Source organism: Ctenopharyngodon idella, chromosome 17 (genome assembly GCF_019924925.1).
Source record: "Ctenopharyngodon idella isolate HZGC_01 chromosome 17, HZGC01, whole genome shotgun sequence".
Taxonomy (NCBI): Eukaryota; Metazoa; Chordata; class Actinopteri; order Cypriniformes; family Xenocyprididae; genus Ctenopharyngodon; species Ctenopharyngodon idella.
The window spans coordinates 11,547,716-11,561,533 of NC_067236.1; the positions used below are offsets into that span (position 1 = coordinate 11,547,716).

The following is a 13,818-nucleotide window of genomic DNA, read 5'->3' on the forward strand; positions in this document are numbered from 1 at the left end:
TCCTAGACAAGTGCGTTTTCTTGCTACGTTATTTGTATAATATCTTCCTAAAGGTTCTAATTATTATTATTTTTTTTTCATTTCTCTTTTTTTATGTCATGGTTCTGTCTATTATTTCTTTTAATGCTAGAGGGCTAAGAAACCTTACCAAACGCAAAGCTATCTTTTTATACCTTAAACAGTTTAACTCTGACTTTCATTTTTTACAAGAATGTCATTCAGTTAAAGAAGATTTCAATTTTTGGAGATCACAATGAGGCATGGACCTGTGGAGGTCCCATGGAACATCAAACTCAGCTGGGGTTTGCATCTTCATCGCTTTAAAGGGAAAATTCTGTTTTCAGACTGTGATCCAAATGGACGATACGTTTGTCTTTTACTTGAAATTTCAGATACTACGTTTATTGTTACCAATCTCTACGGATTTAATCAACAAAAGGAAAATGAAAAATTATTTTATCGTATGGAAGAACGTATACTTTCACTGTTAAATAATTACCCCAGCTCTTATTTTATTTTTGTGGGCGATTTCAGTGTGGTTATGGACAATAATATAGATGGCCCCCCAGATCTAATAATCCTCTAATACCATTTTCTTTGGTTGATAGCTGGAGAGAAACCCACGCATCTCTAAAAGTATTTGCATGGAGTAATAACTCTCTCTAGTGCCAATCTCGCATTGATCTATGGCTTACTTCAAAGGAGCTGCATAATATTTCATCTGACATTATACCTTCACCTTTATCTGATCATAAATGTATTACTATTCGAATCCCTCTTTCATATAATGTTAACTCGTATAGAGCTCCCTCTTATTGGAAGCTTAATAATTCAGTCCTTTCTTATGATGAAGTAAGAAACAAAATTGATGACATCATTACTACCTTTTGAAATAAAGCAAAAGAAGAAAATAATTATTGCAGTAATTGGGAGCTAACTAAATATGAAGTCTGTAAATTTCTTCGTAAATTCAGTGCTGACTTAGCTAAAAAGGGGAAATCCTATGTGAATGAAGTTATTTTTAAAATTGCCAATCTTTTAGCCAAAAATACGGAAGATATTACTGATTCTGAAAAAGCTGAACTTGCTAAACAGCAACAGCAATTAGATAAAATATATAAAGATAAAGCTGAAGGAGCCTATATACGGTCGCGCAGAAAATGGCTCGAGGAAGGTGAGCAAAGCTCCGCATATTTCTTTAGATTAGAAAGGGAGCAAGCCAAAAATAATAATATAACAAAACTCGTAATTGATGGAACACTAAGTGAAGATCAGAAAATTATTGGAAAATTTTGCGCTAAATTTTACAGTGAGCTATACATCCAAATTTTGCTACCAAGATGCCAATGATTTTTTTTTTTTTTTTTTTTTTTGAATCTCTCCAGAATGTACAGCAGTTGAATATGGTAGATAAAGCCTTTTGTGGCCAGCCCTATTACCTTGAAAAAAATTGTTGATGCAATTAGTAGGCCTATGTTAAGAAATAGAAAATATCTGGGAAATGATGGACTCACCTCAGAGTTTTATAAATTATTCAGCAAAAAAAATAGCACCTTTTTTGTTAGAAGTTTTTAAAGAAAGTACAGAAAAAAACATTTCTTCCCCCCCACCTTATGTCAGGGAATAATTACCCTTATCCCAAAGCCAAACAAAGATCCCCTCTCATAGACAATTGGCGCCCAATCTCCTTACTAAATAATGACTACAAAATAATAGTATTAGTTCTGGCTAAAAGACTAAAATGTGTGTTAAACTCAATTATTGATGAAACGCAGGCAGGTTTTTTGCCTAACAGACATATTTCGAACAATATACGTTTAATAATAGATATGTTAGACTATTCACATTTACTTCAAAAAGAAAGCTTTATCTTATTTTTAGACTATTATAAAGCATTTGATACGCTAGAACATGAATTTCTGTTTCAAGCACTGCATAGAATTGGCTTTGGGAACCCCTTTTGTAATATGATCAAAATGTTGTACGTGAACAGTAATAGTTCAATTAAATTAAGTAATTGTACCTCTCCCAGATTTTCTTAAATCGAGGTGTTCGACAGGGATGTCCAGTCTCTCCCTATCTTTTCTTGATTGCAACACAATTTCTAAGTTCATACATCAAAACAAGCCATCTAAAAGGCATCAGTATTGGAAATACAGAGATAATAATTACTCAGTTAGCGGATGATACTCCTCTGTTCTTAGAGGGCTCTCTCCAAATACCTACAGCCCTACATATTCTTCAGCGTTTTTCTAAAGCTTCAGGCTTACATCTTAATCTTAATAAATGTGAATTACTTCCAGTTAAAAATAGTACGGCTTCTTCAATTAATGGTATTGCAGTTAAAAATTGTATTGGGTATACAGATAACTAAAGATAACATTAGATGCTCTGCAAATTTTAACCCTATTATTACAAAAACAAAACAAAAAAAAGTTTAATTGCTGGCTACAGAGAGACCTTTCATTGAAAGGCAGAAGTTTGCTTGTTAAAGCAGAAGGTCTGTCTCGCCTTACTTATGCCGCTCAATCATTGTACCTTAATAACCCCACATGTAAAGTAATCGATGGAATTATTTAAAGAAATCAGTAATATTAAATTCTCACAATAAGGGTGGTTTAAACTTGATTGACTTTAACTCATTGAATTATACAATAAAAATAAATCGGCTTAATCGTTTCCTCAAAAATCCCTCCTCCATTTGAAATATTTTCCCTCATCTTGTCTTCTCACAGTTTGGTGGTGCAAAATTTGTCTTAATGTGTAATACCCAAAAACGCCCTGTCAAGCTATCTAACTTTCACCAACAGGTTCTTCTGGCATGGACTCTTATTTACAAACATATCTTTTCTCCCCAATAGGATTATTTTATTTAAGAATAAATCTTTGTTTTATAATCAGTGGTTCAGTAACGGAATATTTCATGTTGGTCAGCTCTTTAACAAGGATGGTCTACTTTTTAGGTATACGGAATATCTTTTACAATATAATATACCTGTAACTCCTAAAGAGTTTGCAACTGTTATGGATGCTATTCCATCTGGCATATGCATGCTTTTCAAAAATTATACTCTAGACAATTCCCTTTCCTGAACCTGTTAACATGCCTATTGGTGAAATATGTTTCACTGGAAAAAAGGAAGAAATTATAAAATAAGAACTTTATTCCTTGAGAACAGTGTCTCTGCTCCCCCCTGCAGCCTCATATTGGAACAACCTTTTTAATAATCTAAATTGGAAAAATATATGGTCCATGCAACAAACATTTTTCCTCACTAACAAAATAAAAGAAATAACTTTTAAATTACTCCATAATATTTACCCTGTCAAACATTTTCTTAAGAAGAAATTTGGATCAGATTTTGACACTAAATGCTCCTTTTGTCAGAATGATACTGAAACAATTCTTCATTTGTTTTGGTCGTGCAACTATACTTTTCAGCTCTGGAAAGATGTTAGTTCTTTTATTTCAAGTGCTATCTTACAAGGTTTTTCAATGAATCCTAAATCTGTTATTTTTGGTTTCTTTGCAGCGGATTCAAATGCCTGCTTAATAATAAACCTAATTCTCTTTCTATGTAAATTTTATATTCATAAATGTAAATTTTCAAATTGTAAACCTATTTTTGTAGTATTCTTTCAAGAGATAAAACATTTACTCACAATTTCACTCTCACTTAACAAAAAAGCTCTCAAAACATACAATTTGCATGACCTACAAACTCTTTACTGTATTCAATGTGTAATTTTTATTCGTTTGTGTGATGCCCTCTTATTTCCTTTTCTTTTTTTTGTTATAGTCTTTTACTGCTTTGACTATGGTACTGATTGTTTTTTTTGTTTTATTTATATATATTTCTATTGGTGTTATTCTTAATTGTTGTTGTTATATTTTGAGTTTGTTGTTACATAGTGTACAGTGGCATGCAGTGGTGTTCTGAAATAAGGAGGCAAATTTTTTATTTATTTATGAATCAATGTAAATTCATGTGCATTTCTCTTAACGTTGACACATCTTCCTTGTTAAATGAACATTACTTTACATTACATGAAAAAAGAAAAAAAGAAACCAAATACAATTCTATTTGGTAATTTTACATTGACAATGTATTGTAATAAATGTTCTATTTATCAAAACCAAGTCAATCTCATCAAGTTAGTGTTTTAAGCATTTCTACATTCATTCCAAAAAAATAACTAAAGGCTGTAACAATTTAAACAATATATTTTATTTGTGTATTGATGTTTTTCTTTTTAATAGTCAACTTAGGCTATTTTGGATCATCAGTCATGCTCCGTAAACACCGTCTGTCACAGACACGAATTGTATTTTTAATTTCACCAAGATGATTGCATTAAAAAAACCCTGCAGTCATCGTGTTTTCAGTCCATTTCAAGTTTGATTTTGACGTGACATAAAGCGGTGATATCTAACTGGGTGATCCGTTTACTTACTTTTCAATTAGTCTTCCCATTGACGCCATCATTTGTTCATTCAAACCTCTATGATTCAAACTGACACGCGGAACGTGCACGTAAACAAGAGGCGGGATTTATCGCACAAACCAATCATCTCCAATCATAACCAATTACATCCGCGATGGAGACGTTGCCTCCACTCACGTGACTTTCCCCCATTCATTTTCAATTACCCCCCACAAAACCCACTGCACGCCGGGGGTCTGATGGTTTTCTATGGTTTTCTATGCGAGCAAAGGGAGGCATGACTCCTGCTGTAACTTTACCTGTGGGTGTCGCTGTTGGGTAGTGTTCCTTAAGAAATATAAGTGACTTGCGCTCTTTTTAATGTCATAATTTGTAATATTTGTGTTGTTTTATATGTAATATGGATTATTTTCTCATCCTATTTTTTTTTTGAGGAGGCACTGCCTCCCTTTCCCCCTCGGAGGAAACGCCCCTGATAGTGTAAACTAAATGTTTAAATAAAGCATAATAAAAAAAAGGAAGCGGCCTCGCGTCGTCCATTTTTTTTTTTTTTTTTTTTTTTTTACAGTCTCTGTCCTCAGCTGTTAGCAGAGTCTTATTCACACTAAATAGAGCATATGCTGCACCCCATGTAGACTACAATAAGAATAATTCATCCGTGTATATTTTACTCTTTTTTCTTTTTCTTTTTGACTTTGTAAAGTTTAGTCAAAATTTCATGACTCATGGCATACGCAAGACTTAATTCCACATCTCAAAATTCAATCAACAACATTTTTTTCTTTTTTAATGAGCCTATACACTCGGATGTCAAAATATGGAAGAAAAGATCTGCCACGTTTTGTTTTTTCCCCAAATAAAGTTACTTCTCGGGTGTCTAGATTTTTTTCTAATTTTTATTTTAAACTCTACATACAGCTCTATTGTTAGAGAGCAAAGAAAATGTATTTATTTTGTTTTCCTCATGTTTTCGTTTTGTTGTCATGGTGATTCACTGATTAGTTCACAGCTTTTTTATTTTTAGTTTAATTATCTATTTAAAGGGATAGTTCATCCTAAAATAAAAATTATTCCATGATTTACTCATCCTCAAGCCATCTTAGGTGTATATGAATATCTTCTTTCAGGCGAACACAATCGGAGTTATATTATAAAATATCCTGGCTCTTCCAAGCTTTATAATGGTAGTGAATGGCACTCCTGATTTTAAAGTCCAAAAAAGTGCATCCATCCATCATAAAAGTAATGTACACGGCTCCAGAGGGTTAACAAAGGCCTTCCGAAGGAAAGCGATGGGCTTTTGTAAGACAAATATCCATGGTAACCTGCATTGGTTACTAGTTTCTTTTAGGATTAATTTTAAGATTTTATTATTTGTTTTTAAATCCTTGCTTAACCCTTTAACTGCCCCACCAAGAAAAAGGCATTTGAAAAAATTTTTGTTTGCATTTTTTATCTCATTATGTCACTAGTTACCACACTCACTGTATTTTTTTTCAACACATGCCATAATTTTTTAAAATATCGGCCTCTACCAAATGGTTGATTTGTCACTTAAAGGTAAAATAATGAAATTCATACACATATTATGAAAATCAGAAAATATGAACTATAATACTAATTTATTTAAAACATAATCAAAATAAAACAGTTTTATATATTGAATCTTGTTTATTTATTGAAGTATTCCATAAAATATTTCAGATTTTCATTTTAACACAGGAAATTACATGTTTTCTTGTTTTTTTTTTTAACAATAAACAAAAATAAATAACACAAATAACTAAAAGTAACAAAACTAAAGACATTACTGTCACGATCACTGTCTGTTCCTGTCAGTTCCTGGACTCCACTTCCCATAATCCTCCCTTCCAATCACATGCACCAATCACCAATTGCCACACACACCTGCAGATCATTACCTGGACTATTTAAGACACACACACACACACACCCTTGGCGAAGTCTTGATTTGCCCCGGTGATCACTTCTGAGCGTTTCCTTGTGGATTGTATTTCTGTTGCCATTGGACTGTTTATTGGACTGTGTTTGTTTGCCGCCTGCCCTGATCCTTGCCTGTTATTTGGACTGTGTTTGTTTGCCGCCTGCCCTGACCATTGCCTGTGACTTTACTCTGCTTGTCTGCCGCCTGCCTCGACCATTGCCTGTCCCTGTTTATGTTCTTGCCTTTGCCCCTGTCTACCTGTGTATCTACTATTCTTAATAAAGCTGCAACTGGATCCCCGCTCTGCCGACCCATCATTACAGAAGACTTCGCCATCAAACGATCCAGCAGCTTCTACGAGCGCTTCCAGCCCCAGCATGGACCCAGCAATACGTCTCGTCCGCCTTCGGCAAGGTAATTCTACACTCGAGGACCACATTCAGAAGTTTCTAGACATTGCCTATTTATCTGATCTGCCTGACTGTGCCCTCATTGACTTCTTTGGCTATGGATTAAACGAACCATTGAAGGACTACTTACTTATTAATGGTCCCCGAGGGTCGTTCGTGGAATTTCTGGACTTTGCTCTGCTTACTGTTGGTTCACTGTTTACTGTGGGTGTCGCGGAGGAACGCGACACCTCGTTCCCCCATGTAATGGCTGCCTCTAAAGAGAGCATTCACAAAATGGCGGCCACAACATCATCACATCATGTCTCTGCTGATCTTCCAGAGCCAAGTCAAGTCTCCGTTGATCTTCTAGAATTACATCACGTCTCTGGATCTGTTTGGGAGCGGAGTGGGTTGCGTTCCAGTGTGGCTGATCCACCGCTGACTTCAGCACGAGCGGCTGGCATTCCTAAGCCTCCGCCGGCCGCTTCGCACTCAAGCCCGCTGGCCGCTACGCCCTCAAGCTCGCCGGTTGCGACGCACTCAAGCTCGCCGGTTGCCACGCACTCAAGCTCGCCGGTTGCCACGCACTCAAGCTCGCCGGTTGCCACGCACTCAAGCTCGCCGGTTGCCACGCACTCAAGCTCGCCGGTTGCCACGCACTCAAGCTCGCCGGTTGCCACGCACTCAAATTCTCTGGATGCTATGGACAAGATGGCCGCTTTGCCAGTGCCCACGGGCAAGATGGCCGCCCCGCCAGTGTCTGGGAACATAGGGGTCGTTCCAGCCAGTGAGTCCACTCCAGAACCAGCTCCAGTCCGCGAGTCCGCTCCAACCCGTGAGCCCGCTGCAGCGCCCTCAGAGGAGGTAGGCATAGAGCCACCGCCTCAACCATGTAAACGGAGGAGGAGGAGGAAGAAGGCTTCCTCCATCCCTCAAGGCCCGGAGGCCTTCCCAGAGCCCGCTGTAGGCCCGGAGGCCGTCCCAGAGCCCGCTGTAGGCCCGGAGGCCGTCCCAGAGCCCGTTGTAAGCCCGGAGGCCGTCCCAGAGCGGTCCGCTGCCGTCCCAGAGCAGCCCGCTCTTCCTGATACGGCCACGGAGGCCGTCGCCGAGCTCCTCGCCCTGCCGGCGCCACCCGAGCTCCTCGCCCTGCCGGCGCCACCCGAGCTCCTCGCCCTGCCGGCGCCACCCGAGCTCCTCGCCCTGCCGGCGCCACCCGAGCTCCTTACCCACGAAACCGCCACGGCCTCCGTTGAATTCCCCAAGAACTTTTTGGGGGGGGGCCATATACCTGAGGGTGGGGAGCTTGAGGGTGGGGAGCTTGTGGGTGGGGACCCTGCACGGCCGCGATCATCAGCGGCCTCCGAATTGCTTGAGCTTGCGGGTGGGGACCTTACACGCCCACGGTCTTCAACCGCCTGTGAACTGCTGTGGCCGGCTACGGACCCTGACCTGCCGTGGGCGCCCAAGCCACCTGACCTGCCGTGGTTGCCCAAGCCACCTGACCGGCCGTGGGTGCCCAAGCCACCTGACCGGCCGTGGGTGCCCAAGCCACCTGACCGGCCGTGGTTGCCCAAGCCACCTGACCCGCCGTGGTTGCCCAAGCCACCTGACCCGCCGTGGGTGCCCAAGCCACCTGACCCGCCGTGGTTGCCTAAGCCACCTGACCCGCCGTGGCTGCCCGTGGCACCTGACCCGCCGTGGCTGCCCGTGGCACCTGACCCGCCGTGGCTGCCCGTGGCACCTGACCCGCCGTGGCTGCCCGTGGCACCTGACCCGCCGTGGCTGCCCGTGGCACCTGACCCGCCGTGGCTGCCCGTGGCACCTGACCCGCCGTGGCTGCCCGTGGCACCTGACCCGCCGTGGCTGCCCGTGGCACCTGACCCGCCGTGGCTGCCCGTGGCACCTGACCCGCCGTGGCTGCCCGTGGCACCTGACCCGCCGTGGCTGCCCGTGGCACCTGACCCGCCGTGGCTGCCCGTGGCACCTGACCCGCCGTGGCTGCCCGTGGCACCTGACCCGCCGTGGCTGCCCGTGGCACCTGACCCGCCGTGGCTGCCCGTGGCACCTGACCCGCCGTGGCTGCCCGTGGCACCTGACCCGCCGTGGCTGCCCGTGGCACCTGACCCCCCGTGGCTGCCCGAGTTCCTGGACCTGCATTGGAGACCCCGTTCCCGTCTGCCAACAGGTCTCCAATGTACCCACCCCCCCTCCCTATCTGTGCCATTTACGCCGCGAGGACGCGCCTTCCGGAAGGGGGGCGTTATGTCACGATCACTGTCTGTTCCTGTCAGTTCCTGGACTCCACTTCCCATAATCCTCCCTTCCAATCACATGCACCAATCACCAATTGCCACACACACCTGCAGATCATTACCTGGACTATTTAAGACACACACACACACACACCCTTGGCGAAGTCTTGATTTGCCCCGGTGATCACTTCTGAGCGTTTCCTTGTGGATTGTATTTCTGTTGCCATTGGACTGTTTATTGGACTGTGTTTGTTTGCCGCCTGCCCTGATCCTTGCCTGTTATTTGGACTGTGTTTGTTTGCCGCCTGCCCTGACCATTGCCTGTGACTTTACTCTGCTTGTCTGCCGCCTGCCTCGACCATTGCCTGTCCCTGTTTATGTTCTTGCCTTTGCCCCTGTCTACCTGTGTATCTACTATTCTTAATAAAGCTGCAACTGGATCCCCGCTCTGCCGACCCATCATTACAATTACATTCTTTCTGCATTCAAAAACTAAAAACAAAATAGCAAAATATATAATATAATGGCATTTTAGGCTTTTATGATTCAAGAAACACGCCATCAAGTGTGGTAGTGCAACAGGATTTTTCTTTTTCTTTCTTTTTTTAGATATATGAACATTTCTCTTCTCAGACGGGGTGATAATCCGGATACTCTATTGGGTCATCAACATCAGAATCTTGGGGGTTTTCTGGTTTTCTTGTACCATAGAAACTGTTGACATCCATGTAAAAAAAGCAACAACAAACAAACAAATAAATCTCTTACAATTTTAGCAATGTTAGTACACCAGCATTTGTCATTTAAGAAGTAATTGCCTCTGATAATTATGATTTGCACACATTAATTCTATGAATTCATTATATTTACTTCAAAAAATATGCAAAAGTGGCAAAAAATACATATTTAAGAAATTATCTCCGCATATTCATGAAGAAATAACAATAGCTGTTTTATTCATAGCTAAGAATGATCAGAAGTTTATATTTCTAAGCAAATAGTCCATTCTGACTGCAGAAATGGATGATCTGAAAAGATTACCTTAGCTTTTCTGCATTTACCATAAAGTGACAAATCAATCGTTTGGTTTAGCATGTTTTTGAAAAATTATTAAAAACATACTAAAGTGTTTTCATGGCACCAAGTAACATAATTTTGTAAAGTTAGGGCTCTTACAGTGTAATATGTCAAAAAAAAAAAATTAGCTTACCTTGCCAAATTTCACCAAGAACAGTTCACATGGCAGGAGTGATTTCTTTGTTTCTGACATCCATGTTTAAAGAAGTGTTGTGACAAGTGCTGTTGATTGACACTCTGACATCTAGTGGATTTTTTTGGCATAACATACCTCAACCACATGGTAGAGATGGCTCAATCAGCTTGAGTTAAGTTAGGTACTCCTCTCAATGAAATATAGTGACTCAAAATGTGCTCAACCATTTGGTCGAGCAGAAGGAGAGACTCTTACGATCTCAGTCACAGAATCTTTTAGTTGTTCCGAGTACGAATATGAAAACATGAGGTGACCACGCCTTTGCGGCTGCCGAAATTTAATTTAATTTCTATTTTTAACATATATAAGTAAATACAAAAATACTGAGACTGATGTGTACAGATTGACTGACATGCATGAATAATAAATATATTCATTTTTAGTATATGTAAAATAAAATAGCCTAAATAATAATAAAAAATAAAGTTTGAAATCAACTTGCGCAATATGTAATAATAAATATTAGTACACTAGAACTAAAGCATTTAAGCGCTCGCGTTATTCAGCAGAAATAATCTAGTGGCCTTCCTTTGAATTATACTCACCTGCTGCCTCCAGGTCCTACTGTTCTGCAAGGTGAGATCAAAACCAATGGAGCACTGCAGAATTTCATCCTCCTACAGATGGTGAGAACAGTGAAACTGTGAGAATATGAAGCGAGACAGGCAAGAAAAAGGAAAGCGCAGAAAGAAAGCAAGACAAATTAATTTGTCCCTCCGAACAGTTGAACTGAAAGTGCTTTTACTAAAAGACTTATTACAGCAATCAATTTAGTTTTGTTGAGTGTTGCGCTATGGTGCTGTGATTTGTTTGAAAATATTTTTGCTGCTAAAATAGAACAAAAACAGTCAATGTTCCTTCTAAAATGTAAGTGACTTAATATTAACTATTTGTTAACTGAACAGTTGTATGAAATCAGTGTCACGTTTTTAATCGTGACGGTAGCCTATTTAAGAAAAACAGCAATCTTGGTCGTGTGATTTTGCTTACCTGTATCAAGTTATAGCCTAAAAACGTTTTGTGTGTGCTTCGCTCATGTTTCCATTTCTCCTCGAGATGGTGCGCGAGCCTCGACAGCGCAACCTTGTTATCGTCACTACATTATACAGCCTATTATCCACTATGGATCGCCACTTAAACTAAATGTAATAAAAACAGTCATTCTCACGTTTTTTTTTTTTTTTGTTTTGTTTTTTGGTATTGACATTATAATCAGGTCCTTGCCCGGTCGGGCAAGTAAAATTCTCTTTCACTTGCCCCTTCAAAAAAATACACTTATCCCGGACTAATTGACAAGCGTTAGTGTCGAGCCCTGACATGTTAAACCAGCGCTAAAATCTTGATTTATAATCCGAGACGTTGTCTGACAAAATCACCATACACATAATATAAAAACATTTGCTGTGATTTTGGCTATATGTACACGTAAAATGATCACTCAGGTTAGAGGCAATTGTATCTATTTTATTTGTTCTCTGACATCCTCAACTGAATGCGCTGCTCCTCTCAGCCACTCACTAAACAGACTCAGGTACGCCTGCGGCAGGAAAGCAAGACCTCGCGCTCGTGCGGTAGTACCGGGGAGTCTCGGAAGCTAGATCAGGTTAACAAGTATATATTCATCACAATGCGCTTTCTTCGAAAAAGTCGCAAAAGGGGTCGGAAAAGTTGCTAAGTTGGCAACACTGATTCAATCTTCCGTCTCCAGGTGCCAGCCCGCCGCTGTCCAAAACGACGTTACGGCAATTTTGCACCGGCCGTGTGTAGGCTATCACACCAACATATTTTGCGACAGCAAATCAAAGTTATTAATTATGAAGGTTATATTCAATATAAACTGGTAGGCTATTATTATTTTTTTCAAAACTATCTAAAAAATAATGCGTGTAGGAATACAATTTAATGCTTTTTAATGCCATTTAAGGCCTTAAGTTTCGCAAAATCCATTTAATGACTTTTAATGCTTTTTAATGCCCCGCGGATTCCCTGTAATCAGTGTCCGGGAAACCGCCCCATAAGAAACAACAGTAGCCTAAATAATAGCCTATTGAAATGTTTACTTAAAAAGATAAGGAAAACTTAATTTATTTTAGAGTCCTGGGCCTGGGAAGTGAAAAGAGTGATTTTTCTTTTGTTTTTGTTTTGTTTTTTGTTATTTTCCCATGAATTTGTCCCATTAGTTATGCTTATAGGGTAAATTCATGACCCTGTAAGACCTCATGTCATTTTTTTGGAGGACCAGACCACTTCTCTTGTATTTTGATAAGCAAAAATGATCAGCATAGAGGACTCTTGCGTCCAGCTCACACTTTATATGGTTTTCCAGTTTTGGCTGAACAACCTGAGGCTATAAAGGTTGCTGGCAGAGGTTCTACTTAATGAGTTGACCTAAACAAAATCAATCAAATGGACACAAGAACCAAAACTGGGTTATTAGTATCCAAATATTAGTTCAAACTTTTCTTCAACAGTTTATCTCAAAGTAGAATAAGTGGATAAGTAGATGCTTCTCATTTTCATTCATAGGAAATACACTACAAAGTTTTCTGGAAAGGAGTTGGGGAAAATAGGAAGCGACAGCGAGAGGTGTGACTGCATGTTAAATACGAGGAGCTGTGAGCTGAAGGCGTGAACTCTGAGCGAGCAGCGCGCGAGCAGCGCGCGAGCATCACGTTCACTGGGAATTACAAGGTAGGTTAAGCGATAAATGTAGTTTTGTGCTCATTTAGAAGCTATATTCACACTGTATATTCTGCGAGCGAGTTACGCGACAGTATAACGCACAATTACGCATTGTAATTATTGCTATTGTAATCCGTTATAGGGGAGACCGGGGCTTGTTGTCACAGGCATTGTATCTGTGAATTCTGTCCTCCAAACTAAAATTACAATAGAATCATATTTTTGTAGCTGTTTAGCAAGTAAGTGAACAATAAAACCACATTAACATATATTCAGGCAAATGTCTACTATATAGTGTTATCACGATCTTCTTGGGAGACACTTTCACATATGTTTTAAATGTTTAAAATGTATATTTTATTTGCATTAACTTTTAAAACTTTTTCATAACTGTTTTACTGTTGCTGAAAAGCCTATAATAGGCGTTTTAATGGCATGTGGCAGCTTACCACATATAATGTGACAACATGCTTTGTGGTGCAACAGCATGCCCCCTTTGCATGTCAAAAAAGGTGTTCAGTGAACTTTCTGGGTGATAATGGCAGAAATGTTCACTAGCTGTTTTGTAGTCAAGACTTTAAGGTCTACTGTCTATAGTTTTTTTTAGTCTATGTTATATTATACATGTTTCTGAAACAACTAAAAATTCTGTAAAAGAACCTGATTGTAATCTGACATTGTAAGTCCCGTAAAACCACTGATATGAAAAACATTTTGATGTAATATGTGCACTGTGGTTTTCAGAAAATGAAGCTTCTTCAATTCATTTCCTGCTCTCAGCAAGAGATTGCAGATATGAGAAAGAAACCCCTAATGCTTTAGCTTCCA

At 40.1% G+C, this 13,818-nt stretch overlaps 3 protein-coding genes across 7 annotated transcripts in view; all 3 read left to right on the forward strand.

Annotated features, from left to right (window-relative positions):
- The window catches only part of LOC127498678 (platelet-activating factor receptor-like), a 91,463-nt gene that overhangs the window by 71,613 nt on the left and 6,032 nt on the right, over window positions 1-13,818 (forward strand). The gene's annotated exons all lie outside the window — the stretch shown is intronic.
- The window catches only part of LOC127498683 (platelet-activating factor receptor-like), a 136,075-nt gene that overhangs the window by 71,492 nt on the left and 50,765 nt on the right, over window positions 1-13,818 (forward strand). Inside the window, exon 1 of one of the 3 annotated variants that reach the window (XM_051868307.1) lies at window positions 12,965-12,999. The exons of the other annotated variants lie outside the window; for them this stretch is intronic. The gene's annotated coding sequence lies outside the window, so the exon portion shown is untranslated. Of the gene's footprint in view, window positions 1-12,964; window positions 13,000-13,818 lie in introns of those variants that run through there. 3 annotated transcript variants of the gene reach the window in all.
- LOC127498684 (platelet-activating factor receptor-like) overlaps window positions 1-13,818 on the forward strand; it is a 105,194-nt gene that overhangs the window by 40,725 nt on the left and 50,651 nt on the right. The window contains exon 1 of one of the 3 annotated variants that reach the window (XM_051868312.1): window positions 12,970-12,999. The exons of the other annotated variants lie outside the window; for them this stretch is intronic. The gene's annotated coding sequence lies outside the window, so the exon portion shown is untranslated. Of the gene's footprint in view, window positions 1-12,969; window positions 13,000-13,818 lie in introns of those variants that run through there. 3 annotated transcript variants of the gene reach the window in all.